Source organism: Sphaeramia orbicularis, chromosome 21, assembly GCF_902148855.1.
Source record: "Sphaeramia orbicularis chromosome 21, fSphaOr1.1, whole genome shotgun sequence".
NCBI lineage: Eukaryota > Metazoa > Chordata > Actinopteri > Kurtiformes > Apogonidae > Sphaeramia > Sphaeramia orbicularis.
The window spans coordinates 20334082-20349757 of NC_043977.1; the positions used below are offsets into that span (position 1 = coordinate 20334082).

Here is a 15676-nt window from a genome sequence, read left to right on the forward strand (position 1 = left end):
CAACATTTCGAGAAACTAACAGTGAAGAATAAAGTTTGAAGTCTTGAGATGCGTTTATAGTTCGAACTACGTTTCTACGTTTAAGTACGACAAAGTAATGTGGCTCCAAAGATGGATGGGTTTGCTCATTTTCTCACCATAACTACCTCCCCAAAGAAAATAAATGGGATTTTTTTTTTGTGCATTTTTTGTTGCCACTGTTACTTGAAACTCTAAGAAAAGCTATAACACACCATTCCTGAAATTTTCACACATTTTGATGTGTTTTCTCAAAGCTGCGGGATGAGTTACTCAAATCAGAAGAATAAGAAACATGAAAAAAAGCATGTATATTAACAATGTCTGCCTGTGCTTACACATAGCAGGTTCATAATAAGACAAGAGAAGGTCTAAAACTTCTGAGATTGGATATTCAAGAATCCATTCCACTAATTTAACAACTATTTCCAGCCCTACCCAAGCTTACGACTCTCCTCCACACAGAAACACCAAAACAAATCTGTAAGCATTTACAGACCGGCTGCTTTCATCATTCCAGGCAGAAAACATAAGAGGCTGGTTCCCCGCTAACAAACACCCTGTCTAAGTTGATGGGATATTAGGAGTGAGGGCTGACCTGGAAACCTGGCTGCTCACTCTTTAAAACAACTACAACAGCTGCTCTGCAAAGCACTGGCACATGGTCGGACGGCCACAGAGACATGAAAAACATGTCACCGGCACAAAATGGTAATAACATGTCACCGTCAGGCCTCATTGTCGACTTCTCATGAGATGGTGGGTTTATACAGACTCTGAGAGTTGTCTGCAAAAAAAAATGACCAGAGTGACGGAAAACAAATCTGATCTGTGTTTTGTCTGGTGACATTTCTGCTATAACGTACATTTGATCAAATCAGATTCCATCTGTGTCTGGGTTGTGAGTCATGGGCTGGGAACAGCAGTCGAAGAGTAGAATAAATGTATTCAGAAGTCACTGTATTTTTGGTGGTTTTGTGGAGTACATGCATATTCTTAAAATCAGCCTCGCTTTTTTGTGCTCTACATTATTATCTAAAATTTACAAGGCTTTCTCATAAACCCCGTTCAGTGTAGTCTACAAGTTGAATGTACGACTGAGCATTACATGTGCATTTTTGGCTTTTATTCATCTTCTTCACCCATTTAATAAAGTGGGAAAATAAGGAAGGAGTCGTTTTTACATATTGCAAGGAAACAAATTGCACTTACGCTGTGCAAAAACAAAACGTGTAACTGTGAAGTCGTTTTTGTTTACTGGTTTTCCCTCTAATTTGATGTTGTCGAAAGTAAAAGGTCAGAGAAAAGTACAGATGTTTTTGCCATACAAAACACCACACTACTTTTGTGTTACATTTACTAGGTTATATCAACAGGGAAGCGTTCATGGGTTCGGTCTAGTTAAGGCAGCAGTGCAGTGTAAATGTCCTATTCATAGAACATGGAAGTAAGCTAAAGTATGTAAAATAGATTAGTCACTTTCAGTAATCCCTAAATGGATCATGGACCTGCCCAAATTTGCATATGTATGTAATTGGAGTAATCATTATTAATACATTTTCTTTATCATAATAGAATTAGAGAGTTCTTTTTTACCTTTTTCTATGTTTTCCAACTTTCACTCTTTAGTGGCAAAAGCTGACATGAAAACACATGAAGACTTATAGGGGTCATATTTTGCTAAACCCACTTTTATTAGTCTTTGGTTCATTTATTTGTGTATTTGGACCCTAATAGCACATAAAGTTGGAATTTGAACCCTCCAGGTGCTGCAAAGCTATCTTTATATTGATTTTGGCAAAAATTGAGTGGATTTCTACAACCTGTTTTAATTCCTGCTTAATTTGTTACGTCTATAACTAGTTATGTCACGACATTTGCCCGTATAAGGTCAAGACTTCCCATGAACATTTCTCTCATAATTGTTTGTCAGCAGCAGCAGTTGTAGTAAAAACTGAAAATATGTCCAAACTTCGAGCCAATTACCTAAAATGTTCAGTTGTTGGTTGAACGGGACAGAGCAGCACAGCCAGCAACCTGGAGGGGGTGGGGCATGAAGTGGCATGTGTGCATTTAAAGGGCCAGCGCTCAAAATGACCTTTCTGGCGTCATTACTCAGAAATAGGGTTCAAGATGGACCTGTGGAGTTGAATTAATGAAGAATTCAAAACCAAGTATAGCATTTACAGTTTATGTAGACCACAGGGAAATGTTTTAAAATGCATAATTTCATTCAAAAAAGCAAAATATCACTCCTTTAAGTTTCTGTGTGGGGAGGAGCTCGGTAATACTTGATAATCTGTGACTGACTTTTAGTATCGAGCAAACCCTTCCTAAAGAAATAAAAGACTTTTGACTGTGTGTACATCAGTGTGTGTGAAAAGCTTTGTTTCATTCATCTGTTAGTTATGTTGTTAACTAATAATGCTTGTTAATGTCAAAAGTAACTGCTGATCCTGACTCATCGCCTTGTTTCTAAAGTGAATTAGGCGCCAAAGTGCATTTATTCAACAAAGTAGAAGAGTCAATTACAAAGACAGGATGTCATGGCAATAGTTTGGGTCCTGGGAGACTCCGAAATTCTCTTTTGTGTCTTGAGCTTAAGAAGTGTAGGAATCCCTGATCTAATATATGTTGCAAATTAGATTTAAGGGCTGTTGTCTGCAAACTATAATGAAGCACATTTTAACAGAAACCCTCCCATCGGTGTGTGTGTGAGCTCAGGGAAATGCCAGCTTTGATGCTTTGTGGTAATGAGAGGGAATATACTGTAAAAGATGTAAATGCAGACCGTGGCCCCACATCCAACAAAGGATGCAACAATTGCTCTTGACCAAAGGAAGAACAAACCCGGGTCCTGTTGAATCTGACTCTTCTTTATGTCGTATCATCTTCACATCAAACTCGCCTTTGAAGCTTGTCATTCTACGTCTCTGTAATTTATTTACCCGCAACGTTATTCGACCGGAAACCAGGCTGCCTGGAGTCACTCCTCACACCACTTAAAACAAAAACCATCTTAGCAACCATCTCTGAAATGAACTGTTGCCTCCCGCTTGGGGAATGGCAGGAACACAGAGGCACTGTACGCACACACACACATACACACACACACACATGGACACACACACACATACAAACATCTACTGTTGTCGAAGAATTCCAATAGCGGTAACCACAAGTCGACTAAGAATAAACTGCCTGTCTCTGTTACACTATCTGATAGGGCGGCTCACATTCAGCTTATAGTACAAAACATACAGCTGAGCGCTTGTTACACTCGCTCATGCTAACACATCACCCGCTTCATTCTGCACTGCCACACTGTGCCTGGGGAGAAGTGACATTGTGAGCTAGAGAGGAGCGGCAGACAATGCACGCAATCTAGGTGGTGCACACAACATGGTAGGCTGACACAAAACACGCACATAAAAGGGGTGTGGTGGATGGGAGGGTAGGGGGTGGTAGAGGTTAGACAGGAAGCCAACACTGCAGTGGAAGGACAGTGTGACGGTGCCTGGAGCCAGTAGGTGAACTACAGCTGCGTGTTGTGCGATTCAACACTAATGTAAATCACCTAAGCAAGCACAGAGTGAGTGTGCTGATTTTCAGTGAACGTGGGAAAAACAGCTGCTTTGCTCTTCGTACGCTTCACAGGCAAAGATCCTATTAACTTCTGCAACCCTTCTACAAGAACACATGCATGGCTGCTCCGGCATAAAATATTTACTAACCTGGTGAGCTGAAGATGCCTGTGTTTTTTTTTTTTGCCTTTACATTTTACACAAGATCACGCTCTACTACAGGCGCGCACTTCATTTTTAATTGGATTTGTGTCAGTTTGTGCTTCAATTAATCTGACAGGCATGGGGTATTCATCAATCAGTGTCGTCATGTTGTTTGCATGCAAAAGGAAGCAGTGGTGCATTGCCGGCTGTGCAACCGGCAGGCGCACTGGCAACCGCTTATCCGATCCTATCACCTTGCATGTACATTTTGACAGTTTTATAGGTAGTGGTTTAGAGAAATTGGATGCATTTAGAATAAGAACATAATACCCTGAAAACCTCAAGACTGAAAGAAGTGCTCGTCATGTGCAGCAGAGCGCCGCTACTGCAGCAGCTACTGCACCCATGGGAAACCCCGAGCATAGACTGTTTAGTGAGACACACACAGATTGAACACTTCACAATAACATATTCTGTTTCTCTGGGGAAATATTAGCCAGAGGTCAGCGAGACAACAACTATTTACAAACAGTCCTTTCCACATTCTGCTCACAGCCTGGCGTGTGCAGTTCTCTGCAGCGGCTCAATGGAAATACTCTGATTCACGCCCCCGAAACCTTGGTGTGATCAAATCAAAAGGGCTCCCATAAGAGTTTCCCCCCTGTTCAGAGCGCTAAGATGCTGCACGATCGCCCTCTTATTCGTCTTCTTCTCTTTCTATTGCTGACGTTCTTATCTGTTTCTTTCTCCTTCACGCTGGAGTTGACGGGGTATCGCCATGTGTTGGGTCACTTGGCAGAGGAGGCAGATAGAGTCGTCCCACTGCCTCGCACCTGCCTGGCCTACATTACCCCACTCATATTTGGGTTCTGCAAATCATATTCAGCAGCTTAAAACAACAGGCTTTACAGCAAAACCAAATATTAAATACTCTCGAGCCTACTTAAGCCTGCGAATATAACAACGACACATCGCAGTGAAATATAAGACTGTCTTTGTGTAAAACTCTTAAATAGTATTTTTTAGATTTTTTTCATTTCGCCTGAATTAATGTCTTTTTAGATTAAAAAAAAAAAGTTGACAGGGAGAGGCAAAAGGACAAATTGTTCAGCTTTGATGTATACAACTGAAATTAATGTTGGAGAAAAAAAAATACGTTTCTCCAACGAGCTGGAACAACCTTTTGGGGCTACTTTAAAAAATGTAAATGATTAAAACTGTCTGTCAAACCAAAGCTATTATCTGTGACTCTACAAAATAATCTTCCTTATTATAGGCTGGAATACTTCTCTAATAAGATAGATTTTTTTTTTTTTTTTTACATCGTATTTCCTGTCAGGAGAGACAGAAGTCAAGTTGAGTTTTTTGCAGTGAAAGACTGAACAATCAGGGAAAACAGATGATAAACAGGCGTGTCAAATGAACACATTCTTTAGTCAAGTGGAAGTGAAAAGACTTGTGAAAGTAGAAGGACTGGTTCAACTTCTTTGCTGGAGTGTAAAAGTGCAGTTTCCATCTTACATTTCACTTGAGTGAAGTGCACGCATGGATGCACCGAGAGCTACAATGGTTGTGCAATTTAATGATTAGTTTTCAGTAACTATTTTGACTTTTGATTAATGAGTTTAAGGAATTTTTGAAGAGAATAAAGTATAATTTCTTTGACTCCAGCTTCTGAAACATGTACATTTCCTGGTCTTTCCTCCACTTTGACAGTAAATGGATTACCTTTGGATTTTATACCAAACTAGGGCAGGATGTGTTAATAATTTTTTAACAGTAAATAACTGAGCCAATTTAAGTTGATTAGTTGTGAAGTCATAGTTAACACAGTAAAGAGTGGCTGAATTACAAGCACAATATTCAGGGGGTTTTTTTTGTTTTTGTTTTTGTTTTTTTTTTACAATTTTCAGCTTTTTTTTCTTGTCTCTCTGTTGTAAAACATTAATCTCTTCCTCCATCCACTAAGTTAAATTTACTCTCAATTACTGCTTACTGTTCTGACAAATTGACTCATTGACAAATTGATTTTTTGAGCACGTCCCTGGACTGGACAACACATTAGAGGAGTGTAAGACCACACATACTAAACAAACCCACTGCCACTGGTGTAACAATGAACTTTTAGCTCCACTGGAGAACACCTGAAAAAAAAAAAAAATCTTGCTTTTTTTCCCCAGTGTTAAAGATAATTTACTGTTTTAAACCATTAATTTCTGGCTATATGAACTAAAAACAAAACATGATTCAAAAATACTCTTTACAAAAACTATATCCCATAATAACTACAAAAATCACACTTCATCTGGTACGAGAAGCAAACAGGTTGTATTTAGAATTTTTATAATCTTAAATAATCTTGAATATTGCGCTGTAAGTATTTTTCATGATTTTCACAAAGCACAACTTTGATCAACAAATTAATTCCACATATTGCTCTGCCCTATTATTACCTAGTGCTATCTGAACTAAACAAGGGAAAAAGGCAACAACATGGCTCTATATTAAACTCTTATTTATTTCATGATGTAGAAGCACTGAGCACCCACTATTTTTTAAAGGCTTATTCCTCTGCCCATGAAAAAACACTCAATTCACACTAATAAATTAAGCAAGATCTGAGCTAAAAATATAAAAAATATAATGATGACTAATAATGGAAACATATCACTTTGGAAAGTTTGGAAAAATGCAATTAGTGCAAGAATAGATCTCATCTTATCTCATCTCACATTAAACACTGGTAAATGCTTCTCCACATTTGGTGACAACCACTAATCAATTCATCTAGAATAATCAACAGATTAATTGCTAGTGAAAGTAAATGTTAATTGCAGCCTTAGATTCAGCAAGAAATCATGTTTTCTGTGTTCTATGTTATTATCCCATCCATTTAGGTTGAATTTCTAAAATAAATAAATAAATGATAATTTCCAGAAAGGCTCTAAAAATAAAACTGATGAAAATGTAAGGAGTGAAGTGCATGTTTTTGTATTAAAATGCATAAAGAAACTCTACTTAAGTGCAGCATATTACTTCAAGCTTTATCCAATAAATCAGTAGAATTAAGACATAAGGTTAAAATAGGGAAGGTTTCTATTTTCTGTCAGTGCTCACACAGAAAACCTGTAATTTTGCCGTTTGGTACTAGACCTGTCACAGTCTGCTGAGGCAGATACAGGAATAAATCTACTTAAAGGCAGCAGCAGCAGCCTCACACCGCCTCGCCGACCGGGGGAAGAAATGCTGCCCTCTACCAGCAGTGCTCATTCTTCCTCATGCAAGAACAGAAACGCATGCGAGCAGGAAAACACACTGGTCGGCACAAGCCCTCGAGTGGGACATCTTTTGAGTCTGCCTCTCTGACTCGGAAGTCCGATTCATGACTTCCTCTTTGACCAGAGAGTGTGAAACAGAGGAAACACAATGGTGGGACTGTACTGCAGGTTATGTCAGGGGTTCAGCTGTGTGCACATTCTCACTGTAGCCGGCTTGTTCTGTGCGGAGGGAGCTTCCCAGCTTCCGTCGCATACATATGGAAAAGGATGGAAATGATGGCTCTGAGTGGGATTATGAATAAGAAAGGTCACTAAAGGGCTGAGGCTGTGACATAGACGGACAGCCTACTCAGCAGATTTCCCTGCCACACTTGCGGAAAGAAAATGAGCACTTGAACATTTCAATGAAAAGGCAGTTTTACACAGACATTTTTATTGAGGCACCTTTCTAGAATATATGTATGTATTCTGTATTCATTGACATATAAAATCAGCACTCTGACCGCTGCACCGCCCATCGCGTGAGCCACCAACACATGGCTGGACTGCAACCTCGCAGCTATAACTGGTAGGCCGTCTCCACTCTCTTGGGAATGGGTGAAAATTACAGGGTATGCGAACGTGACGGTAGTTCATAACTAACTTAAGCTGTAATCATAAGATTGTGACAGTGATATCAAAAGATATTATAATAATCACTCGTGTGTTGATCCCACGGAGTCGCAGACAGTTTGCAGCACACGTGTTTTCTACACTTTGGGTTCATTTTGTGAAAGCCTTCGTCATTGGAGCACTATTCCTATAACTAAGCAAAAAAAACACTCAAAACCCGTTCCCATGGCAACGCAGAGAACAGAACGGTGTACAGTGGGACCCGTAAACACACAAAAACACATGGTATTCACATGCAGCACAAGGACAGGTTTCCTCCACAGTATCTACTAATATCAGACGCTTAAATCTAATGTTTTTAACACCTTTATGAACTTTTGGGAAACATTAACTGATTTAAAAGATTTCGATACCGATGCATAACTATGGATTAAAGTGTAGACAAATGTGTGAGAGGCTAAGTTGCATCTTTCATATGTTGGCATTGCTCTTGTTTAAATACATTGCTTCAGTTGCATTCCTTTAATTCAGTCTGAATCATTGTTCCTGTCAAATAAATTAAATCAATCAATTGAACGAATTTTTACCAAGATATCAGAATTGGTTTGGGGCAAATCCTCTTCCTTATTTAATCACTGTAAGAAAATTTATACAGCTAAGTATGTCACTGAGAAAGAGAAAGTAAAAGTAAAGGTTTTATGTAGGAATATGATTAAAAGTCAGATTGGTTATTGTACATTTTTCCAACAGGAAAGTGCAAATATAAAGTACACAACAGTACAAGTACAAACACAGCATAACCTCCAGGGGTTGGTTTTAATATATGTAATAGCCCAAAGTTGATCTTTCAAAAGAGCACACTAATGTGCGCCAAAGCAAATATATATATATATATATATATATATATATATATATATATATATATATATATATATATATATATATATATACACATATATATATATATAAAAAGATGGATAAATTAATATTGTTCAGGTGAAAATAATCTACTCTTTGCCTTTGAAAAGTCCTTTAGTTTTTACCAAACTAAAGAGGACCAGGTATATGCTTAACAGATCTGTAAGAAAGTTTAATAATTATATGTGGGGTACATTCTTTACATGTAAAAAAAATAACAATAAAAAAAAACTTGATATTTCACATATTCCTGAGTAATTGATCGGGTTATCAGGAATAATTTTTCTGTTACAAACCGCAGACCAGACTGTCTGTTCTTGTTCATTTTGAACCCTTTTACTTTCATTTCGTGCTCCATCTATTGCACCACACCTTGTGGTAGTTTCTGTTTTGGTTCTTTTTCTATAATGCTGCTATCTTGATTTTTGTACATCTCTGGATGTCTGACTTTTTCTTCTGAAAAGTTTCAGTAAAAAGAATTTTGAAAAGAAGATTTTTTTTTCATTTTTCAAGACTTCACACCTTCAACTTTGAGATAATTTAATGATTTCTAAAGCCTAATATTTATGAAACTAGTTTTAAGACTATGGATATCATGCTCCTTTTTTTATATCATTTACAGGATAGAATGTGATTTTGGTCTTTTACAGTTCTGCTGAGTATGAAAGAATATCTAGGTTAGCAGGCCATGTACTGTTTTCTCACATAAAAAAGCCAAAATCACTCAATTAGTGTGTTTAGAGGAGCCAGCCAGCACGGTCAAAATGTATGAACCCGTGTTCAGCTCAGGTCAAAGCGAGGTTGGTATCATTGAACACAAAACAAGAAGTATAGGGAACCACTAAATACACACTCCTACACAGAGTGACCTCTGGAATGTTAACCAGGTTTTGGTGGTAATAGATTTATTTGACCTACTGTAACTAGGTACAATGTTCTGGAAATTAGTTTGCAACAAAACAGCACACATGAAAATAGTGCTTTGCATGTAAATCCATGTAAAAGGGTTGGATGTTAAAACCATAAGCTTTGTTTTTTAATGTCAAATGCATTTTCTTACCATGCACCATGGTCATGGAATAGTCTTCAAAAAACTGTTAGACTACAAACATTCATCTTGGTTAATGATTTTAAAAGTATCATGGAGAATGCTGTGAAGGACTAACGTCGCTGTCATTATGGTTGAATAATTGTTATTCTGTTTTTTTGTTCATTGTGTATCATGTAGTTTTGACTTTGGCTGCTACCTTGGCCAGGTCTTCCTGGCAAAAGAGATGTCTATTCTCACTGGGACTTCCTGGTTAAATAAAAGTTAAAATTGATAAAATATAATCTGTAAAAAAAAAAAAAAAAAGTAAACATTTTGAGTTCTAAAAATAGGGAAAATCTATATCATCAACAGAGTCAAAGTGCATTAAGTCAAAAAGACATTAGCGGCTTCAGCTCGAGTGTAATTGGTGTATAAAATAAAAACTGTGCATTTTATTTCATTTTCTGCCGTCCCTGCTCGTTCCTAGAGCGCAAAACGCGAAAGTAAGAGGGCGCAAGAAGTCTGAGAGGTAAAGATCCGACCAAAGAGATTAAAAACCCCATCTGACCTGGGTGAAGCTTTAGGTCAACTGCATTCCCAGCTCCAGGCTTTAAGCCAATGTCACAGAGTCTCTTCATGAGCCTCGATCCCTAGCACTTGACCCGCTCACATAGGATTGGCTGCGGAAAAGGATTGTGGCTCCTGGCTCGCTCTGTGTCTTGCTCTGATTGGCTCAGTGGGAGTTTTCACCATATTCATTTCACCTGTTCAAGACCCATCAGCGCTCTTAAGTTCCAGAGGGGTAGTGGGGTTATACAGTGTTGATATGAGACAAGGACGGGGTTTGCTTGTGTGGGAATTGCCACCTGCTCTGCGCTTCAGCTGCCCACCACTTCCACGGAGACCACACCCTTGGGTGCCCACTGGGGAGCACTGGCACACGGAGGGGCGAGAAACATTAAACTTTACATCCGCCATTCAGCTGCAGGGTTCACTACAGCCTTCCTGTCTTCCCAACGCCATCCTGGAGCTGCGTGTGAACATATCTACGTGTGCATAAACCTATACCCGCAACACACATACAAACACACACACACATGCAGACAGCAGACACACAGACAGACTGAGCAATGGACGGATGTGGAAAAGGAAGGAGAGACACTGCAGCTGTTACATCTTCAAATTACTTCCCCAAAAAAGAACTTGGGTACAAACAGCGCTACTCATAATCATGATTTATACCACATTAAATATTCACATGCAACACATTTAAAATTCCAGTAATTTATCAAACCTACTTAGCTAAACAGCATCCTCAAACATCTGCTTGAAACAATGATGATTCTTTCTATGGAGAATTAAGATGATGACGGCTACACTTTTCATTTATATAACCAGCAAACTCAGAGCTTAATGTATACCTGGTGGACTGGTATACACAGAAATAAAGTCATTAAAAAGAAAAGGCTGACAGAGCTGCAACAATTCATCGGTTAGCTGTTAACTATTAAATTAATCCGTTTGAGTGAGAAAAGAAATTCGACATTTAAACTCCTTGTTTCTTTCCTCCTCGATCACAGTTAATTGAACAACACAATTACCAAACAAAATATGTGAGGATATCATCTGGGGCTTCGGGAAACACTGTTTTTCACTGTTATTTCTGACATTTCATTAATAAAACGACTAATCAAGACAAAAAAAAAAAAAATTCAGCAGATAAAGCAACAACGCCCAAAGGATCATCATCATACAAATGATTGCTATTTTCTTTCATTCATTTACAAGACATTTCTATTCAGTTCTATACTTTAGCACTAGCTTGTCTTTCTATAACCTTTATCCTTCATTTATAAGACATAGCACAAAATCTCTGTAACTCCTCTTGAATTTTATGTCACTGACAAAACCCACCTGCTATCTGTGTCACTTCCCATCAGGTAAAATGTCTCCAACGCCATTAATGTACAAGATAGAGCTGGATTTTATTTCCTTTCTCTTAACTCTCTCAAAAGTCTGTGTTTGATAAGAAAAACCAGTCTCATGTCGTCCAGTCTTGCTCATCTCAGCCACACCTTCCTCATCCCCTGAGTGCTTCACCTATAGGAGTGCTTCACCTATAGCAGCGCTTCACCTATAGGCTTATTACCCAACTACCGGTAGTAATGTGTGTAAAGCTGCAGTCGCATATTAGTCATGCAACAGGTTAGAGTGGAATGTGAATGACAGCTCACTGAGAAATAAATCTCTATGGCTGCTGCTGTGATTCATATGCAAGTGTCTGTAAAAGAAAAGGCGATTCCAACTCTCCACAAGCTTAAACAGCGATCCCACCGCTCTGATAGACACACAATGAATTTACAATTCTCTCACATCTAATCTCGCCATTCCCCTAAGCTATGTACTCTGTTGCAGGAGCAAGTCTGTTATCAATTCAGGAGAAAAATACACGAGTCTGCTTTGCTTTCTAGAATAAGTTAATAATTGTTACACAAATTTAGTAGTCCTGGAGAAGGGCTGGAATTTACATGCAGCAGCTTGAACACAAAGCCTTCAGCTAATACGTGACAAGTAAACAGTCATTATTTCTACTAGTGCTGTTGAAAATCTATTGTGTAAGTCTTTTTTTTTAGCATTGTCTTGCACCTGAAGGACTATATTAATAACTGTAATGTCGTCATGGGTGAGATGTGTAAAACAGGCCAACTGTAAGGTAAAGGGGACACCAGCAGAGATGTTTAGAGCCTAAGATGAACATTTTTCAGAGAAACCTTGAGGATGAGCCTCATCTGTGGCCCCTCATCGCTCAAAGCAGATCACTGTGTGCCTTTTAGAGATGACTGATGGCTCCTCCCAGACAGGTGAGAGCAGACATTAGGAGTCAGGAGAAGGGTGCAGCGGATGTGGCTTTTACAAGGGAGCGGTGTGATGCCTCCTACTATCACGCCGGACCAAACCGGAGCCTAAATTGGAGAGCTTCCCCTACACCCAGGATCAACTAGGGAGTATTAATGGATTCGGAGTGGATCAACTGATGGCTATCGTATTTCGCTGTTTTGACTCAGTGTGCATTGACAACCTAACACACACATCTGCATGTGCACTGTGGTGCAATGCAGATGTTTACACCCATGTCTTGGTGTGTATCCTGTCGTCAGAGATGGCTCTAGTCAATTTAGCTTCATCAAACATCATTAAGGGGAAACCTTAGATTTAAATGAAAAGCACAGGGTAGATGCATTCAGTGTGACACAAGTCAACAGGACGTCACATTACGAGTAACTTTCAAGTCCATCACTTCTTTATTTGTACACATTTCCACTCCAGGTTAAGTCCAAGGAGTAGATTGATCATTAATAGAGGTAAAGTGACTCTCTGTTGCTAAAGTAGCTAGTAAACAAATATGTAAACCTTTCAGGAGGATAGCTCTACATGTGTTCCACAACAACAAATACTCTGTCTTCACATGGTGATTATTACTCATTTATCAGGCTCTGAGTGAGAAAACACTTTGTCCACACCTTCCCCACCTATTACAGAGTCAAGCAACACTGCATATCATTTATATTGCAATAATATCAATTAATCACCAGGTCACACTCTGTTTGCATGTGTGTTATAATAGAAAAGACTTTACCATATGCTTTGCCTAAAAAGAAAACTTGACAAATAGAACGGTGTGTACACTATTTCTAATTTCTGGTATTAAAATCGGCTGCCACTGGCACAATACAGACGCAAAAACACATAACAGATAAATTGTTTTACGCACATACGCTTAGTTTCCTTATTATACACAGCTCCATTCTTTCAATCAAATCTGGGCAATTATTAGATAGGCTTTTGTCATTCTGGTGTAGAAATATAATTATTTGTGTGAATAACTGAAAACTGTTTAGATTTTGATACTACAATTACACAAGAAGTTCTAAAGATAACAACAATTAAATTATACACATCACAAAATGTTTTAGTCACTTAAATAGAAACATATTATAAATAACAGCTGCCCTACCACTGAAATACAATAAACAAGAATACTGAATTGTGCACATTATTATAACACTGGTTAAGTAATCAAATTGATTTAATAAATCATATAATCCTAATAATTCCTGTAACTATTTGAAACAATATGGAACTATTTATTGTAGCTTTTCCAAGACAAACACCTTCAAAACCATTTAAAAAAATTTAAACAAAAAACATAATTTACTTTTACAAAAACTAATCATATTAAAATCATATACAAACTGCTGTATATGATAACATCTTAATATTTTAAATTAACAGAAGTTAAGAAACATTTAAATTAATCAAAAGATGTTAAAATAACAACTATTCAGACATTTGTGTTTTAAGTTACACTAAATCAATTGTAAAAAGGCCTGTTTTTTTACAGAATGAACTCACATGCAGACAAAATGTAATTTCAGAGAGAGCATCATAATCTGTTATAATTATTTGTCCCTGAAAATAGAGATAATTTAATTGTTAATCCCTCTGTGCCTATTAGTGCACTGAAGACATTAGAAAACACAACTAAACAGCATAAACAAACAGCGAAACAAAGCAAACAGCAGTGAAAACTACAGCAACTTCACAAAAACCAAGGCCTGAAGAGGAAACTGAGCTCACACACAAAACAAAACCCAGCTCTGAAATCACACACATCTAAAAACAAACACATATCAACATCTAATCCATAGGACAGATTACCAGGATAATTATTTATATTATTTATAGTGGTAAATATAAAGGAGATGTCATTTGGAAATTTAATTTGAATTTAAGTAAATGTATTAATTCCCATTTTGTCTGACACGAGAAGATGAATTAAAATTAAATATTCAGAGCATAAATCTAAATTCGCTATAGAAGACGTTTTAATTGCCAAAATACATCATTTTACAACAAAAAGACAAAAACATATGCTTTACACACGTTTTTTTTAGTGTAGGAACAAATATCTGCAAAAAACTTTTTAACTTGCGGAACTTTAGGGCGGATCCTGCATTTAATTAAATCTAATCTACTATTGTCTTGAAACGGATTTGAGGAAATTACATAAAGTTGTGCTTTTTCCACGTGACTTGCCCTACTTGACGTTGACGGTGTGCGTGTTTTAAAATGAACACCTGTACGTGCCATTACGCCTCGGTGCCGTCCGCCTGTGTCATATGGCGAACATTGTGCGTTTCCAGGGCCTGATCTGAACGCGCACGCAGGTCCACAAGCCTCACACGGCGCCGATTGGACACATGCAGGCACATGTATGGACATTAGCTCCATCTGATTCCGCCTGTAGCCGTGCAGTGTGCAGCAGGGCCATCATGGCAGCCATTATGAGGCTCTCCAACATTGCCATGGCCTACGTGCACAACTGTGGGGAGTGGCGCAGGCTTGTGCACCATGTTGCGCCCTGCTGCTGGCAAAAACACCTCCAAATCGAGCCTTTAAAGCGAAGGAATCACACAAGGGGCTCGATGATTCGTCAGTTTACACACTAATCTATACGTTTCCTCTACAGTTTGCCCCAGCAGAAAAAAACGAGGGCTGAAAATGCAGAAAAACTAGAGCCTGCACTGAAGGGGGAGGACTGCTGGAAGCGTAAAGTATGGGTCACGTGTTCATCCACAAGGGGCTTGAATATTTACCTTTTTGTCACGCAACGTAGTCTTTCCCTATATTCAAAAGGCGTTGTTACGTAAAAAAAAAAAGCTTTATATACCATGCTGCGTAACAATATTCCACAAACAATGGCGTTTAGAGCGCATTACGCACAGGAAAATCCTGCTTTTAATTATTATTCCAGATGATTAAAAAGCCCATGTATGTGTGATGGTTGTAAAACAGCGCGGATAAACAGATCCACAGTACAAAACATGGGAGTGGGTTTGCAGACGTGGAGTTTAGGGTCGCCCTATAGGATTCGCACACAAACCTCCAAGTCTCGCCACGCATACACACATACACACATCCAATCTGAGTGTCTCACATACATACACACATGCATGGAAGTAACCAGAGGAAGAGGAGAAGCTGATTTGTATGCAACTCATCGTGCATTGCAGTGTAAGTCAATAATGAAA

General features: G+C 38.4%; 1 protein-coding gene across 3 annotated transcripts in view; it reads right to left on the bottom strand.

The window, feature by feature from the left end:
- Positions 1-15676, bottom strand: part of igf2bp2a (insulin-like growth factor 2 mRNA binding protein 2a) — a 76471-nt gene that overhangs the window by 58499 nt on the left and 2296 nt on the right. The gene's annotated exons all lie outside the window — the stretch shown is intronic.